Raw genomic sequence first — 19,697 nt, 5'->3', positions numbered from 1 at the left:
TTCAGGGTAACTATTGAGAGATATGAATTTAGTGCCATTGTATTGCCTGTAAGGTGACTGTTACTGTATATTGTCTCTGTTCCTTTCTGGTCTGTTACTTTTAGGGTCTCTCTTTGTGTAGAGGACCCCTTTCAATACTTCCTGTAGGGCTGTTTTGGTGTTTGCAAATTCTTTTAATTTTTATTTGTCCTGGAAGCTTTTTATCTCTCCTTCTATTTTCAATGATAGTCTAGCTGGATATAGTATTCTTGGCTGAATATTTTTCTCATTTAGTGCTCTCAATATATCATGCCAGTTCTCTCTGGCCTGCCAGGTCTCTCTGGATAAGTCTGCTGCCAATCTAGTATTTCTACCATTGTATGCTACAGACTTCCTGTCCCGGGCTGCTTTCAGGATTTTCTCTTTGTCACTAAGGCTTGTAAATTTTACTATTAGATGATGGGGTGTGGACCTATTTTTATTGATTTTGAGGGGGATTCTCTTAGCCTCTTGGATTTTGATGCTTGTTCCCTTTACCATATCAGGGAAATTCTCTTCTATAATTCTCTCCAATATATCTTCTGCCCCTCTCTCTCTTTCTTCTTTCTTCCCAATTATTTTAATATTGTTTCATCTTAGGGTATCACTTATCTCTCAAATTCTCCCCTCATGGTCCAGTAGTTGTTTGTCTCTCTTTTGCTCAGCTTCTTTATTCTCTGTCATTCGGTCTTCTATATCACTAATTCTCTCTTCTGCCTCATTTATCCTAGCAGTGAGAGCCTCCATTTTTTATTGCACCTTATTAATAGCTTTTTTTAGTTCAACTCGGTTAGATTTTACTTCTTTTATTTCTCCAGAAAGGAATTTTATTTCTCCAGAAAGAGTTTCTCTAATATCTTCCATGCCTTTTTTTGAGCCCAGCTAGCACCTTGAGAATCATCATTCTGAACTCTAGTTCTGATATATTACCAATGTCTGTACTGATTAGGTCCCTAGCCATCGATATTGCCTCCAGTTTTTTTGTTTTTTGTTTTTTGTTTTTTGTTTTTTTGTGGTGATTTTACCCAGATAAGAATATATGAAGAAGTTGGGGCACCTGAGTGGCTCAGTGGGTTAAGCCTCTGCCTTCAGTTCAGGTCATGATCTCAGGTCCTGAGATCGAGCCCCACATCAGGCTCTCTGCTTAGCAGGGAGTCTGTTTCTCCTTCTCTCTCTGCCTGCCTCTCTGCCTACTTGTGATCTCTGTCTGTCAAATAAATAAATAAAATCTTTAAAAAAAAAGAATATATAAAGGAGAGAATAAAATACTAAAACAGTGGCCAAGACCCTAGAAAAGTGTATGCTAACCAATCAGAAGAGACCCAAAACCAAGGGGAGAAGCAAGGGGGGAAATATATATATATGTATGTATATGTAGATATATTTATTAGACTGACAGAGCTTGGTTTTAGGTGTATTTTGGTCTCTTTGAAGAACTACCTCCCAAAATTTTAAAGAAAGAAAAACATATATATATATACAGAAATAAGGGTAAACATGATAAAGGGATGGAATATGACTGTAAAGATGAAAATTTAAAGAAGATTCTAAAAAAAAGGAATTGATAAGATAAGTTGGTTGGAAAAAGAAAAAAAAAGAGGACAGAATGTGCTCAGGCTGGAGACTTGAACAAAGCCATGTGTAAATTTAGGGTATATTTTGATCTAGTAGAAGAAATTGTATCCCAAAATTTTTTAGAAAAAAAAACCAACTATATGTATACAAAAAATAAGATTAAATACAATGAAGGGATAAAATATAACTATAATAATGAAGGTTTAAAAAGATTTTTTTTTAGAAAGGTATAGTTAAGATCAACTAGTTACAGAAACGTTAAAAGAGGAACGAGGTAAACGTTAAAAAAATTAGAATAAGAAAATTTTTTTTAAAAATTAACTTTGTAAGACTAAAGGATCATGGGGAAATAGCTATGAATTCTACGCATTGCTTTCCCCTAGCTATGGATTCTGCTGTTCTCCTTAATCAGTGAGCTTAGTGATGGCTGAATGTTCTTGCTGATCTTCTGGGGGAGGGGCCTGTTGCAGTGAGTCTCAAATGCCTTTGCCTAAGGTGGAATTTCACCGCCCTTGCCAGGGGCCAGGCTAAGTAATCTGCATGGGTTTGCTCTTGGGAGCTTTTGTTTCCTGAATGCTTTCCATAGAGCTCTGGAGGACAGGAATGAAAATGGCAGCCTCCCAATTTCCAGCCCAGAGGAGCCGAGAGCTTGGAGGCCCACTCCTCAGTGCACGCTCAGAGATAGCCAGTTAATCTCTCCTGTCTCCCTGGTCTCCAGCCACATTCCGAGTTCATCTGGCCTGTGACCGAGCATTTTTATCTCTGGCACACAGCCCCATTTGTAGTCTCCAAACCCAGCAGATTCTTGCCACACTGCTCTTCCAGGAGGAGGAAGGTGAGTCTCCCCAGATCTGCCACCAGTGGGGTCCCTGCTCAAAGAGCAGTGGTCGGACTGTGCCTTGGATCATGGTTTAAGGTAACCCTCATCTGAAAGCTCACTCCTTGGCTCTTTCTCTGTAGTTGGCTTCCCCACTCCAATACTTGGGAGCTCTGTCACACGCAGACACCCCCAGTCTTTCTGTGACCCCACGGGACCTGAGACCATACTGTCCCCACAAGAGTTCCACCCCCACTTAGCCTCTGGAGTGATGTCCTTCGGTGGAGCAGACATCTAAAAGTTCTAATTTTGTGCTCCACTGCTCTGCCACTTGCCAGGAGCCAGCCTCTCCCCCCACAGTCTATCTTCCCGTCATTCAGATTCACTTCTCTGCACATCCTACCTTTCAGAAAGTGGTCAATTTTCTGTTCCTAGAATTGCTGCTCTTCTTCTCTTCTATCTCCTGTTGAGTTTGTAGGTGTTCAGAATGTTTTGATAACTATCTAGCTTGAACTCCTGGGACCTGATGTCATATCAGTCTGTCACCCCCTCCACCATCTTGCCTCTTTCTCCCTTAGGTACATTTTAAATAGTGAAAAGGTTTGATAAATCAAACACTGGCTAGCAGCATATATTGACTCAATCATGCTGTTTTTACTATACTTTTGATTAGGATAAAATATGTGTGTCTACATTCTCTTTCAGTGATGTGTGGCATACAGTTGTCAAAAAAATACCTATTTGTTCAATGAATTATTTAAGGGTAGCAGGTAAAGTAGGCATCAGTCAAATAAAGGACTTTTGATATGAACCAAACACAAGCACTGGCAATCAGAACACAGGATATAATTTCAGTAAGCGCTGACAACTAAAACCCTGACTAACAAAAGACCTTCAGAATGTTCACAGCTTATAAACTCATTCCCATCAAAACCACAAGACCTATAGGCCTACAGAGAAAAATTGAAAGTAAAATTACCAATGTTAATTATTTTATTTTTTAACTTGTTTTGTTTCAGGCTAACATATGTGTGTATATGTATGTATATAGAAATGAATAACAAGTTCTATCTAAATTACTATTAAATAAACACATGAGGACAGACACACACATATATGAACGTAAATTCACTCTTTTGTTCAATATTATAAAGATGTAAAAGCAAAGATTATTATAATAGCAATTGAAAAGTTCAACTACAGGGGAAAAAAGAAACAAAAACAAAAACATCCACATAACAGATAGAAAGGTAGATTGAAACAATATAAGAAGACTCCACTTCTTCTTCTTCTTTTTTTTTTATTTTAGTTTTTAGTTTTTGATGGAGTGTTCAGTGATTCATTAGTTGCATATAATACTCATTGCTCATCACTACACATGCCCTCCTTCATACCCATCACCCAGTTACCCTAACCCCCCACCTCACTCCCTTCCATAACCTTCTGTTTGGTTTTGAGTCGAGACTCTCATGGTTTGTCTCCCTGTCTTATTTACATTTCATTTTCTGTCCCTTCCCCTGTGGTCCTCTGCACTATTCCTCATGTTCCACATATGAGTGAAACCATGTTGATAATGGTCTTTCTCTGCGTGACGTATTTCACTTAGCCTAATACCCTCCAGTTCCATCCATGTAGATGCAAATGGTGGGTATTCATCCTTTCTGATGGCTGAGTAATATTCTACTGTATATATGAAACACATCTTCTTTATCCATTCATCTGTTGGAGGGCATCTTGGCTCCTTCCACAGTTTGGCCATTGTGGACATTGCTGCTATGAACATTGGGGTGCATGTGCCACTTCTTTTCACTACATCTGTATCTTTGGGGTGAATACCCAGTAGTACAATTGCTGGGTCTAGGGTAGCTCTATTTTTAACACCTTGAGGAACCTCCATACTGTTTTCCAGAGTGCCTGTACCAGCTTGCATTCCCACCAACAGTGTAAGAGTGTTCCCCTTTCTCCACATCCTTGCCAACACTTGTTTCCTGTGTTTTTAATTTTTGCCATTCTAATTGCTGTGCGGTGGTACTTCATTGTCATTTTGATTTGTGTTTCCCTGATGAGAATCCTCCACTTCTATAGTCAGCTATAACAGAGACACCTCCCCTCCCTCGATCCTTGTGGGATTCTGTGGACTGGTTAGGAGGAAATAACCTCAAGAGGTAATAAGAAGAGAAATATTAAAGTCCCTAGGATAGAGAGAGAAGTCCCTAAGAATGCAAAGAGAAGGTACAAATTAGGTTCTCTCCACCAGCTAAATTAGGAAGAGTTCAGCAATGAGAAAGCACAGTTGAATGAACAGGTTAAGTAGCTAGTGATAACCACTGATCTGTAGATTCTTAGGAATGTGTAAAGATGGCAGTACAAGTGGACAGTGGTTCTGTTTGGAAAGGTTTTATACACAGCCCTAAAATGGAAGGTATGTTGTATACAATGACTGGTTCTGAGAAGGAAAGGATCAACACACCCATTCAAAGATGTGTTCAGAACTGGTCTTGAAAACTGTCCAAGTTAGCATCTTCAGTGGAATTCCAGGAAAGTGTCAGTCCTTGCAGTTGTACTATAAAGCAGAGTGCCCCCTACCCATGCCATTCTTATTGAGCTTATACTAGTTTGTATATGTAGACCCAGGGTGTACTAGTTTTCAGTCAATGCTGTCAATTACTCCCAACTTAGTGGCTTAAAACAATGCAACAGGTCTCCCTGGACTAAAATCAAGATTTCAAAAGGTCTGCATTCCTTTCTAGGAAAAAATCTTTTCGCTTGCCTTTTACAATTTCTAAAGGCTGGCTGTGTATATTCCTTAGTTTGCTCTTTCATCTCCCTTTTCTCTCTCTTCAAAACCCTAACTGTTGCTTCTTTCTGACCTTACTCCTGGTGTCACCTCTCTCTCTAACCACAGCCCAGAGAGGTTTTCCACTGTTAAGGGCTTGTATGATTAGATTGGATCCACCTGTATAATCCAAGATAATCTCCCAAATTCAAGGTCCTTATCCTTAATTATATCTTCCAATTCCCTTTTGCTGTGGAAGGTTATCACATTATCACAGTTTCCAGGGATTAGAATGTGGAGATCTCTGGGGGTCATTATTCTGCCTACAAAACAAGGATATAGAATATCAGTAGATACCACAGAGGCAAATGGTCTTTCAGATAGATGTTAGAAAGAAGAATTGCTCAAGGCACAGTGGCACGCCTACATAAGGTCCAACATGGTCATTTTTGATAATCACTTTCCTATAACTTTGTGATAAAAGATAAGAGATATTGATATCTAAGATGTGTCTGGAAATGCTGGGAAAAGGTATAATCACATGAAACCAATTACCTGGAGAAATTCACAAAAATAGTAACACAGAAACAGGTGCTACACAAAGACAGAGACAGGAAAAAAATTCAAATACCTACTACATACATCCAAAATTTAGTTAAATTGATACAATTCATATCCCACAGCCTCATATATATACACACACCTGCAGAGAAGCATAAAAATTATCCTTCCTTTTTTGTATAACTCGCTACTGATGTTATTTTTAATGGCATAAAATCTTTGTAAATCATGCATTTATTTAGATTACATATTTTCACATGTGCTCCATAGGCTAGCTATGATAAAATAAATGTTACAACACAGTGTCTATCCCTTTAGTAAAGTATGGGGAATGTTAGAGATTTCTTGCAAACATTTTAGTGCTTTATTGTATGATGAAAATTCCCCTTGTCAAAATTTGTTGCTACAACTAATTGAGTTACATTCTAGTTGAAAATTCAGTCATTTTGTTCCAGTTCTTCTAACTTCTTAGCTATGTCTAAACATGCAAAATAAATCAAAGAATCGAGTTATAATTATGCTAAGAAAATACTATATCTTTATCACCTGAATTATCCACGTAATTGAGGCCAGAGGTTTCAAGCACCCATCATTTGAAGACTTTCTCAGGTCTCTAAATTTTCTGTGCCTAGAGACCATCTTGGGAAAGCTAATAATTTAGTCAAGTTTTCAGTATCAGCTAAATTCTTGAGTATTCTTCATCTTCTGCTTTGAAATGTATTTGTAATTTGATATGTTTGGTACTTTATCATCTTTGTACATTAAGAGGAATGTAGGAGAACCTGGGTGGCTCAGTTGGTTAAGTGTCTGCCTTTGGCTTAGGTCATGATCCCAGGGTCCTAGGATAGAGCCCTGCATCAGGCTCCCTGCTCAGTGAGGAGCCTTCTTCCTCCTCGCCCACTTCCCCTGCTTGTCCTCACTCTCTCTCTCTGTCAAATAAATTAATTAAATATTTTTTAAAAAACAAGGATGTAATGAAGGAAGGGGATTTACATTTGTGGTGGACTTGTAACAGGCACTGGGCTTTATGCTTTTTATACATTTATCCATTATACCAATCATGCAAGTAAGTATTTTTGTTTTTATTTCACAGAAGAAAAAATATAATTCAAGCACAAGGAATTTAAATCACTTGCTCAAGTTCACACAGATAAGTGGCAAAACTGAAATTGGAATTTTGATTTGAAAAACAGAACTAAATATATTATTTTTCAGTAAAATATGCTGCTTCCAAAACTACACCAATCTGAAAGGTACTACAGGATCAGAAGAAGAAAAATGAGGCAAATTTCTAGGATCAATTCTCCCAACAACGTCACTGAAACAATAGCCACTTCCAAATACTTCCCTTTGACCCCAGAGTGGTTCATATCATGCTCACATGCGCATATGAGAAGTCGTTGCCATCTTCCATCACTTCCAGTGACTTTACTGTGCTTGGCACCAAGGTTGTCCCACCACCCAAATGGAGAATCAAACTTCCCAGCTACTCTCCAAAAGGTGTGACTCCAGGAATGCTTCTTGCTGTCCACTTTCCATTACTCCCCACTGATCTTTCACGGACCCTTGCTCTTCACTGGCCCTGATGGAGACTTTCCTCCTTTCTGCTTCAATGACTACACTGTGGACATGACATAGAGAAAAGCCCTTCCTCTCTCAGCACGGCCCTGGGTCTTTGTTTTATTACAGAAACTATCACTTTCTATTGGAATCAGTCTTTATTGAGGTCACCTCTCCTTGAGATGTTAGCACTAATCCAGTGGCAGAGATGGCCTAATATTTTCCTCAGCTTGACTAAACTTTACACAGTTTTCTTCCTGACCATATGCCCCTGACCTCTCTTTTCTTAGAGCATTTACTTTAGAAAACTTGCAATTGTAAATTTTTTCTCTTCTACTCGGAAATGTATGTAAATCTCCCAGCCTCTTGCCAGTTTTACAACCCAAGAAACATCTTTCTCAAGGACCATGGAAATGTTAAACATTGAAGGAGATAGTTTCAAATTTCCCAGTCTCTGTGGGAGAATAGGAGCCTAACCTGGGTGGGTGCCAGTTAGCAAGCATAAATGGTCTCGTAGCAGAGGAAAACATTTGCAACTCAGGAATAACCCAATTGCTCAACACATCTCCTTGATCATCCTGTCCCCTAGTGTCCCCCTGGTACTTGTCCACTAGCTCACCCCAGCACTTAAAAGCCTCCCACTTTTTGTTTCAGTGTAGTTGAGTTCAGTCTCTCTTCCCTATTGTAATGTCTTAAATAAAGTTTTCCTTACCTGTTTAAATTTACCAAGGCAAGATTTGTTTTGACACCAGTGTGGAGGCTAGAAGAAAAGCTTGGTGTCTTAGAATAGCATATTTTGGACATTGTGCCCCCATCTATTATTATGTACCTCAGCCTTATCTTTACTCAAAATGAGTCCATTCCCCCTTTGAGCACCTGGCAATGAGGGGAGACCCTTCTATCACTGTAGCTTTGGTGTCTTAGTTCTGAAAGTCCACCTCATGTCAGAATCCTGTCAGCTGTCCTTTCTGTAAAACTGTGTAGTTCAACATGTAAATCAGTTCTCAGTTGGCTCATGCAGTGAGCACTCAGGACAAGCCTAGACATGGACAAATTGATCATTTGTATGCAGCTGAGGCTTTCATTCTGGTGACACTGCTAGAGTAAAAAGAAACTCTTTATTAGCAGGCGATTCAGCAGCCTTAAACCAGGAAGACTTGTATCTCATGTTTAATTTTTCATAATAATATATTCTATATATACATATTTTTTTAAATGACCAAATCTATTATCACACAAAGAAGGACAGACAAAAATCTTCTGGCATGGAAAAATACAATTATGTTGTTGGCTGCAGACACATGTGAGATAAATAAATTAACTTCTTTTTCTTCCAAATCAGTAATGCAATGTTATACTCATTTTATTACAGAATTGTCTGTAATAAAATACTGTATCATCCCTGTACAATATCTACCAGATGTTTGTGGAATACAAAGTTCTGCAAATAAAATGGCATTCAGAGATGCCATGACACAAGAGGCACTTAATTTTTGTGACACCTCACGGCGTCTTTAATATTACTCCTGTCCAAACATTCTACATAATGGTAATCTGTTATGAAGTCAGTTCTAAGTAGTTTAAATCTGGCCAGTTTCAAGCGATAAAGAGATAAATACAAATGACTCACATCGAACATATACTTCCAACTTGAAATGGCAAACTTGCCCGTGGTTTATGGTAATCATAACTCAGCATCTCTTTGTTAAAAACATTATCATTAACAGTATAAAACACTTGAGTAACTTAAAACCACTTTGTGCCTGCAGAGAAGCCTCTATTGTTATCTGTTCGAATATGTTTGTACCTTTATTTATCTGTTGATTCAGAGAAACAAGTAAAGAAGTCGCTGTCAGGAGCCAGCCAGTTTGGTTTTCTACAGGAAATACGGCCTGGCAGCTTCAATAAAAACAGAGGCTTTCAATTAACTCCCTCTATTACACGGAAAAGGTAATCTTTCAGCCAAGCCCAGAACACTGAGAAAGAAAGGCAAACAAGAGAAGAATGAAAAATAGGGGGAAAAAAACAGACAGCATGATTTTTAACTGTGACTGCACATTCAAAATACCTGGGGAGCTTTCAAATAATAATAATGTTCAGGCCCCATCCCTAGGGATTTTAACTTAATTGGGATGGTGAACTCCATGTGCAGTATTTCTTAAAATCCCCCAGGTAATTCTAATGCAGAGGCAAGTTTGAGAACCACTGAAACTGAGGATGTCTATGAGCCGTGAGGTAATTCTTGATTACCTATTAATTTATAAGAATATTACTTGATAAGATTTCTTAACTATTAGGATTTTATGAATGCCACAGTAATCTGATGAATATATTAGCAAAATCAGAGTTGAGGCTTTAAATGTCAACACCAAAAATGGCATAAAGAGCCTCTCACTTAATTTGAATATTTCAATAAATTATGAGCAAAGCTATGATTCTTAATCTGTTTGGCTTCAAGGGGAACAGATATGGCCAGGATATAGAGAAATACTATAGAAACTGCTGAAAGGATGCTTTGTACTCAAAAGAATGAAAGAATCACACAAATTTCATGCCTGCTATTTAACAGTTTGGATCCCAACACTGTTCTTCCTCACCTCTAGCCGTTATCACTGTTCAGAGAATTAGCCTGTAATTTATATGAGCCAGAGGTAAACATAGAATTGTATGTTTATTAGGTCCAGCCTGGTTTACTTTTACTATTTGTCTTAATCATTTTGGGCTGCTTAACAAGGTACTATAGACAGGTTAGTTATAAGCAATAAACACTTATTTCTCCAAGCTGTGAAGGCTGGAAGTCCAAGATGAGGGTGTCAGCGCGGTCAGGTTTTGGTGACAATCCTCTTCCAGGTTTCAGACTTCAGCAAGAGAGCTCTCTGAAGTCCCTTTCATAAGGCCATTAATCCCACTGCGGGTGGGGGGGGGGGGGTGGGCTCCACCCTTTGACCTAAATCCTACCTACTGGAAGGCCCCACCTTTAATACCACCACATTGGGTGTTAAGATTTTAACATATTAATTTTGGAGGGATACAAACATTCAGATTATAACACTGTTTTAAGAAAACATCCTCTTTTCCAGCCAGCTATGTGAGAAACATGATCAGTGGGTAGAAGAACAGTCCTCCACAGATGTCCATGCCATAGTTCTCAGAACCTATGGATGATATGTTTTGTTACATAACTAAGGGGAAGTAAGGTTTCAGGTGGAATTAAAATAGTTAAGGTTGCTAATCAGCTGACACAAAGTGGGGAGATTATCCTGGATTGTCCAGGGTGGGTACAATGTTATCTCGAGGATCCTTATAAGCGAAAGAGGAAGGCAGGAGGTCAGAGTCAGAGTGATATGCTGGGAGAAAGATTCAACAGACCATTACGGGCTTTGAAGGTGGAAGGGGGCCATGATCCAAGGAATTAGAGCAGCTAGAAACTAGTAAAGAAAAGGAAATGCGCTCTCACTTAGAGCCTCCAAAAAGGACACAACCTCAGTGACAGTTGATTTTAGCCCAGTGAGGTCCATTTTGAACTTCTGAACTCCACAACTGCACAATAATAAATTTTGGTTCTTTTAAGCCACCATATATATGGCAGCTTGTTAAAACAGAGTTAGGAAACTAATATAGTACAAGTGGATTTAGATTCTAACCTATCTTATCCTCAGATTTGGCCTCATTTAAGCTCCAGTCTATAATGTCCTTGACTTCTAACAACCTGCGTAACTGTTTACAGCTTAGTTACTCAGCTTCCATTTGGACACTTGGTCCAATTTTTCTTAGCCTTTGACTTCAACTATTCCATTGATTTCAATTTCATCTCTTTTCCCTGCCTGGAAACTTACATAAATTACTCTTTGGTTAAAACAAACAAACAAAACAAAACCAAAAAAAATTCTTCCAGCTGAACCTAGCCCCCAAGGATACCCCTAACAATGATACACTTATAAAAGGTATCTTATAGACATATACATGATCTATTTCAATTTCCCAAGCAGAACTCAATCACCATATTCCAACTGTTTGTGAAAATGATTGTGAGTAAATTTTTTAAAATGAGTAAGGCTATAATTGGTCAACAGAACATTCAATAGATGACAAATCTAAGATTTTTTTTATTCCCTTTTCACTAGAAGAGAAATAGGATACAGCTGGCCTCGTGATAAAGGAAATAAATCTGCCATCTACTGGTATCCAATGATAACTACAGGCATGAAGCCTTTAAATCCTAGCACTACATAGCTATACTAAAAAGTTAACTATGAAAACAAATTTCCCCCTTTTACCATTTCATGAAACATAATAACAACCAATTATATTGTTTTGTGCCGCTTTTTATGCCACAAATTCATTTCCCACGTTTCAACTGCCAAACCCTAATTATGATAGCAGGAACTAAATAATTTCTAAGATACATAATTAAATTATGTTTATAGACCCTTTGTAAGAGAGGCCGTTTTCAAGATTATTTCTTGAAATCATCATCTGATTTCAAGATGCCTGAATCAACATCTAAAAGAATCTTGTAAATGCATTATCACTCTATGTACCCATTCCTACACATGCTACACGCACGCGCGCATGTACACACACACACACACACACACACACACACACAAGCATTTTGCTTCCACATAAACTAAGTGCCCTAAATCAAAACTACAGATCTGCTGATGTCCTGCTGAGTAAAGGACATCTTGAGCATTATTGGATAATAAAGATCAGCCCCTGATAAATAAATTAGAATGGTAAAATCAATCCCAATTTTGAAATTTATATGTATTTTGTTTTCATTGTCACTTTAGGAATATGATGGCACTATGGTTATTTCTGTAATAATTTACTGCCTCAGTTCTCTTTGATTAACCTTTTATTTCCTGAATTTCTTTATGCTTTTCTTTCTATTGAAAAATTAAAAAAAAAATTCTATTGCTATAGCTTGAGTAGGGACCTTCCAGCCAATAAAGGATGTAGATTATATTATTATAATTTACCCTCTGTACATCAAGTGATGAGAACTTGGTGAATACATATGTGAAGGAGCATATGACACATATGTGTCATATTTAGACTAGTGCAGAAGTAAGTCACTCAGGATACAGAGGACACATTACAATGAATAAAATAAACAGCCTTTGCAGGCCGGAAGCTTGGATCTCAAACTAATAATTTTCTAATTTTCCAATAGAGGGTCTAAATGCAAGACCTCAAAACATTGGAGAGAATTGTGAGAAATTAAAATTGGTGACCATTCTCATGTGGAATGAATCCTGGTAACATGGATGTTACCTTGTTGCAGGTTCTTAGAAATACAAAGCCACCTAATTGAGATGACTGAAATATGGAGCCTGGTTTGCCATAGCATTTGGCTTCACTTTTGGGAATAAATGGAGAGAGTAAAATTCAAATGGGGAGGTGGCAAGTTTCTACAGTGGAAAGATCAAGAAACTATAGTCCCAAAGTGATAACTGTCAAAACTTTGAGAAGTTTGCATACACACGTATATATTTTTACCTAGTTGTGATTAGCAGGGAAACATTTAAAACTGAAAAGAATTCAGTCCTGTGTCTCTTTTTTACCCCATTCCACCCTCTTTAACATCCCTTCTGTATATTTTATTCAAATAACTAAGCAAGCAATAGAATGCCAAGTAATAAATACAAAAGAAATAATGGAGGGAAAAAATTATCAATGTTTAGAAAAATTAGTGAGGGAAAATTTGATGAGAAACAGAATATTTGCATAGTCTCAAAGGCTGTCTCCGCAAATTATTTATTAATGACAAAGGGAAATAGAATCAAGTTACAATGGAGAAATCTGGCAATTACCATCTTACTTCAATAAACAAAGGTGACATCACCATTCTTAGGACAATATCATGTGGCTTCTGAGTATGATGTACTGAGGATCCAATATCATTTCTGATATCCATGCCAAAAATAGATAGCCTGCATTTAATCATGAGGAAACATAAACACCCAAACACACACACATGTGCACATGCACGTATGTCTTCTTCAATGGTAAGGTGGAGAACAGCATAGAAAGACTGAGAAACTGTTTCAGGCCAAGGATACTAATGAGACATAACAACTAAATGCACAGGATGACTGGGACAGCCAGGACAAAGGGGGTTATCAAGGACATTACTGAGGCAATTGATGAAATTTGAACATGGACTTCAAATTAGATAATAGTGTTGTGTCACTGTTATAATTCTTGATTTTGGTACTTGTACAGCAATTACATGAGAAAAATTTCTTATTCGTAAAAAATCCATGTTTAAGCATACAGAAAAAGAGAACATTTTTTTTAAGTTATAAAGTGAAATGTGCTATACAAAAGGGAGACATAACTATAGTGGAAATGTTAACATTTGATAAATTAAATAGAGAAGTATAATTAATAAGGTTTATATAGCAAATACAAAATATTGGGAGACATAACTATAATGGAAATGTTAACATTTGATAAATTAAATAGAGAAGTATAATTAATAAGGTTTAGATAGCAAATACAAAATATCTACATATGCAAACTGTGGGAAAAGAATATGCTTTTTCATCAATTGCACATGAGACATTTATAAAAATTATGATATGTTAAGCCACAAGGAAAATCTGGGCAAATTCCAAATGAACAAAAATAAGGACTATGTCTTCTGACAACAAAGAGAAAGGGCTAGAACTAAAAACCCATTAATATATGTACTCAGAGGGGAAGCCTTCCTTGAGTATATTACTCACTAGAAAGGAAAATATACATCAGCTAATCAGTGTTGTTTTGCTGGTCGGCCTCTGTATATGGAGGGCAGGGAGAGATGGAAGAAAGAGACAGGTCACTCCAGATCGGCAGGGAGCAGTTTTAAAAAGCAAGGGAACTTACTTATGAGGTTTGTCTTGGGCAGCTACAAGATGGAAAGATCTCTGCATGACCAGAAACTTAAAAGTTTACAGAGAGGCCTTGGGGTGCCTGGGTGGCACAGTCAGTTAAGCATCTCATTCTTGGTTTCAACTCAGGTCATGATCTCAGGGTGGTGGGGTCAGGCCCCATGCTCAATGGGGAGTCTACTTGAGATTCTCCCCCTTTGTCTCTCTCCACTCATGAGTGCTCTCTCTCCCCCTCAATCTCTCTCTCGCATTCAAATAAAATAAATAAATAAATCTTTAAAAAAAAGTTTGCATAGAGGCCTTAATGGGCTTCAGTAACATATCTAGTCCAGATGGTCTCAGCAACACATTGCTCTCTCAAGGCTACATCCTTGAAAATGGCTCCCTCTTTGGAAACAGTGGGTGGAACATATATTCCAAGGACAGGGGAGCTGGTGAGAAGCCTCTGAATGCCCACATCCAGCTCACAGTTCAGCTGGTGGTCACATCCTCTCTATTACCTTCTCCAATAATTACTAAAAGTTAGAATCAGAACAAAGTACAGCTTTGGAAATAGAAGTAAGGGATTACAAACAATAAAAATGAGAATGGCAAAACTCTAATCAAAACCAATTTAGAATAATGAAAAAAAAATTATATGTTTCTCTATTAATCCATTTGAAAATCTTCCAGTTTAAACACTAAGTCACCTTGGAGATTGAAAACCCAAATGAAAAATATTGTAGTGTGATCCTAAGCAATTTAAAAATTAGAAAAAGAAATGCCTGGGTCGCTTAGTCAGTTAAGCATCTGCCTTTGGCTCAGGTCATGATCCTAGGGTTCTGGGATAGAGTGTCCCATATTGGGGTCCTTGCTCAGTGGGAGTCTGCTTCTCCCTCTGCCTGCTCCCCCCCACCCCTGCTTGTGCACACTGCCTCTCTCTCTCTCTCTCTGACAAATAAATTTAAAAGAATAAAAATTAGTAAGGATATAGGATATTCATGCAACATTGGGAGGAAATAATGGCATCAACTCTACATAAATGCTAGGAAATATAAAATGAAACCAATCAGTCCAGATCACGTTCTTCACTGAGCATGTTCGGACTCGTCAGATGATTCCAGCCAGGAATTTGTATCCTGTAACAACCAAGAGCAGAGCAAGCCATAGTCATCAGTCCTCCCTCTCTACTTGTGTGTAATGGGACATTTATATGCAACAACTGATCATGTCAATGGCAGAAACTGTGTAGTAGAAGAGATAATGTGATCAACCCCAGTATCTCTAATTAGTGTTCATATGGGCTTCACTGTGTCAAGAAAGCCCAGGAGAGGGCACAGCTGGTAGTACTAATTACAGTTAAGGATCAAGCAATTAAAATAAAATGATCAGCCTTGTAGAGGCCAAAGTTTAAGGATAACAGGAAACTAGCAGGGTATCTTTGGTGTAACATTATCAAGGTTTTTCCTCAGAAGAATAAGAGATAGGGTCTAGGTGTGCCTCTGTTGAAAGCTCATGGAAGTGATGGAAAGAAATTGTTTGACTTTTCAACTTTTTGGGATGATCTTAGACAAAGGAATGTAAGAATCTTACAAAGAAATGAGTTATATTATATAATTTTAATGAATTATCTATTGATAATTATCTATATATATCTGTATCTATAAATATATGTTATATATTTATATATAATCTATAATTATCTATTGATAATTTTATCTATTTATTTCTATTTATCTATTGTTTATTCATAACTTTTCCCCTCTTCACATTTGATCTAATACTAGTTTGGGAAAAGGATTCTATATTAAAATTTGATTGAGAATTTCAAGTCCAAAAGATGGGGGCCTAGACTTATAAAGTTCAAGTGATTAACAAAGGTGAAATTTAGAATATCTGAAGCTAGTATGAAGTTAGGACAGAGGAGGAAGGGAACCCAGGCCTTTGAATGGACCTCTCTGGACAAATATCTCTGCTTTCACAGTGCTAGAGACAAGTATCTTCCTACATTAAACAAGCTCAGAAGGATGGGTAGGGACTTTGCCTCCTGGCAACTCATCACCTAAACACAGGGGAAAAGACACATGGCTGCCAGGAATCTGATTTAAATAAAGTCCCAGGAGATAATAGCATCTCTTACAAAGCTCAGTTTATATAAAGGCTTGTGCTTCTTGTTGTGCTAATCAATCCTTCACATTAGTGCCCATACATCATTATAATAGAGCTATTCTAAACTGAATTCAATATGGTGACATGTTTATGATTATTTTATTTACCTTAAAGAACATTATGAAAGGTGTGTTTATTTTGTACTGCTATTAGCGAACTATATTGCCACAAATCTTTAGATAATTCTTTCAAAGTAAGGCAGCAAATTCAAAAGCTATAAAGGAGGAAAATGAACAAATTTGATTACACTATTTTTTTTATATTCTGTATACGAAAATATACTACAAAGCAAATGAAAGTTATTGCAAGTAGGAAGAAAATATTTGTAAAACACATAATAGGCAAGGAGTTAATGTCCATATTACACAAAGATATCTGAAAAACTACTTTTTAAAAAATACCGTATCAGAAAATAAAGTATTAAAACTGCCAAATCTCTGAAAAAGAAAAGCAGATGGTGAATAGGCACATTAAAGGAAGCTCCCAGTTAATAATCAAGAATATACCATTTAAAACAATAATGAGAAAACATATTTTCCCCATTAGATAGTTTTGACCAGTAGAATACGTGAGAAGTAACACAGAGCCAATTCCTGGCCTAATCTTTAAGAAGATGGTGTATTAGTCAGGGGTCTCCAGAGAAATAGAACCAGTAAGATATATATATTTAAAGAGATTTATTATGAGGAATTGGCTCACACTATTATGGAGACTGAGAAGTCTCACCATCTGCCGCCTGCAAGATGAGACCCGGGAAACCCAGCAGTGTAGTTCCAGGGTTTAAAACCCAAGGGCCTGAGAACCAAACGAGCCATTGGTCCCAGTCTGAGTATGAAGGTCTAAGAACAAGGAGCACCAGTGTCTGAGGACAGACACTGTCTGTCCCTGGGAGCAAATTTATCCTTCCTCTGCCTTTTTGTTCTATCCAGGCCCTCAGAAGATTGGATGATGGTCACCTGCATTGTGAGGGCAACCTTCTTCACTCAGTCTCCAGGTCCAAATGCATCTCTTCCAGAAACATCCTCACAGACAATGCCCAGAAATAACGTTTTACCATGTATCTGGGTATCCCTTAGCCCAGTCAAGTTGTCACATAAAATTAAACATCACCAATGGGCAGGTTATACCCTAGTCTCTTTAAACCCTGACTACCATCTAAGAAGTCTGTTCCTTGCTGGAGAGATGACATGAAGAGGCCCTGAAGGAGAAGGGTCCAGCTGAGTCAGCCTTCCACCACTCCTACCAAAGTGTCAGATATTTGAGCAAAAAAATTGGGGGGCCTACCAGACCCAACCAACTACCCACCAAGTGACTCCAATTAACGTGCTGCAGAAAAATTGCCCAGCCATGCACTACCTGAATTTTTGACCGACCACACACACACAACTATACACATGTATATTATATAATAAAAAGATATTAAATATATGTATTTGTGGGATGCCTGGGTGGCTCAGTCAGTTAAGCCACTGCCTTTGGCTCAGGCCATGATCCCAGGGTCTTGGGATCAAGTCCCGCCTCGGGCTCGTTGCTCCGCAGGGAGCCTGCTTCTCTCTCCTTCTCTGCCTGCCACTCTGCCTGCTTGTGTGTGCTCTCTCTCTCTGACAAATGAATAAATAAATAAAATATTTGAAAAAAATATATATATATATATTTGTGTGTGGGTGTATGTGTGTGTGTATATATATATGTCTATATATACATATGCATATGTGTATATATATATATATATATCCATTCCATTTTTGAGTAGTTTGTTATACAGCAACAAATAACCAGAATAGATGCCAACCAATAAACAGCAGAACAGCCCTCTAAATGGGGAGGACTTTTAAGATATCTAAGACAAAACAGGCAAGAGGCCAGAAAAAAATCAAGAATAAATAGCACCAAAGACAAGAAAGGAGAGAGAATATCAGGAAGGAGAGTGACAGTGAATAAATATGAATAATGAGTTGCAGAAAAATGTTCATTACATATTATAATTAGAAACTCACTAATGTGATGCCAGGGTGGTTCAGTCAGTTGAGCGTCCAACTCTTGATATCAGCTCGGGTGATGATCTCAGGGTCGTGAGATGGAGTCCTCTGTCGGGCTCCACACTGAGCATGGAGCCTGCTTAAGATTCTCTTTCCCACTCCTGTTGCTCCTTCTTTCCTCTAAAAATAAAGATGATTCTCTCTCTCCTTCTTCCTCTGCCTCTATCTCATAATAATAATAATGATAATAATAAATTTAAAAAGAAAGAAACTCACTAGCAACTTCAGTGAGAACAGTTTCGGATGGGGGCTGGGGGAATAGTAGTAAACTAATGAGTGAATGAAAATCCAGCAATTCATTCCTAGGTTTATATCATAGACAGAAGTTCCATATGTAGAATGTGCATAGTAGTGGTGTTAATCATGGAGAAAAAAAAAATGAAACAAATGTCTATTGGCAGAAGAAGAGATAGAAAACATGTTATATTCAGTAGCAGAGTGGAATGGATACAGCTATATGCAACATGACGGATGAGCCGCAGATGCATAAGCAAGTCTCAGAAGATGGTCCATAGTATAATCTTTTTATAAAGCTAAGAAACAAAACTAAGCATGTCATATATATATGTATATCTATACATATATACATATGAATGTATGTGTGTGTGTGTGTATATATGAATGTGTGTGTGTGTGTATATATATATATATATATATATATATATATATATGAATGTATGTATATAATTAAAAAGCCAAAGAACATCTAACGCAGAATTCAGAATAATGGTCATCTTACAATGAGAGTCAAAGTATGCATGTGGGGTGGGGGGAGAAATACTTTAGTAAGTGGAGTGATACTGGTAATGTTCTCCTTGCATAGGCGATGGGTTTATAACTTACATATAGGTCTCCTATATTCTTGTCTATGTATCAAAGATAACATTGCAATATTTATAGGAAATTTTAAAAAATAAAATGACAGGGATAAAATGAAGATAGCCCAGAGTCTACTTTTCTAGGAAGCTTTGCTCTAATAGGAAGCCTAGAGATAGACCGGTGTTAGAGGAGAGAAATAAAATGTGAACATACAATTTTAAGAGGGAAGAAACACAGCATATTCCCAAACACTCAGGGAAATTCATTTTTGAGCGATATGTAACTATAATTAAGGGTGTGGGGAAAGAATCATTGACTTCATGTCAGCCCTGACGGATGGGGCTTCTGGAGATCCTGCTGACATGTCACATCCCACTGAAACTCAGGTGGCTAATTGTGAATGGCTATCGTTTGGTTATTATTTTTTACTATACACCTGTATCAATTTTTTTGTTTAACAAATGTGTAGCATCTTTAAAAAGAAAAGGCTTTTTGCCATTCTA

The sequence above is a fragment of the Enhydra lutris genome, unplaced genomic scaffold, assembly GCF_002288905.1.
Source record: "Enhydra lutris kenyoni isolate GAN:26980312 unplaced genomic scaffold, ASM228890v2 scaffoldscaffold13, whole genome shotgun sequence".
Lineage (NCBI taxonomy): Eukaryota > Metazoa > Chordata > Mammalia > Carnivora > Mustelidae > Enhydra > Enhydra lutris.
Note: the sequence above shows the minus strand (reverse complement) of the source record.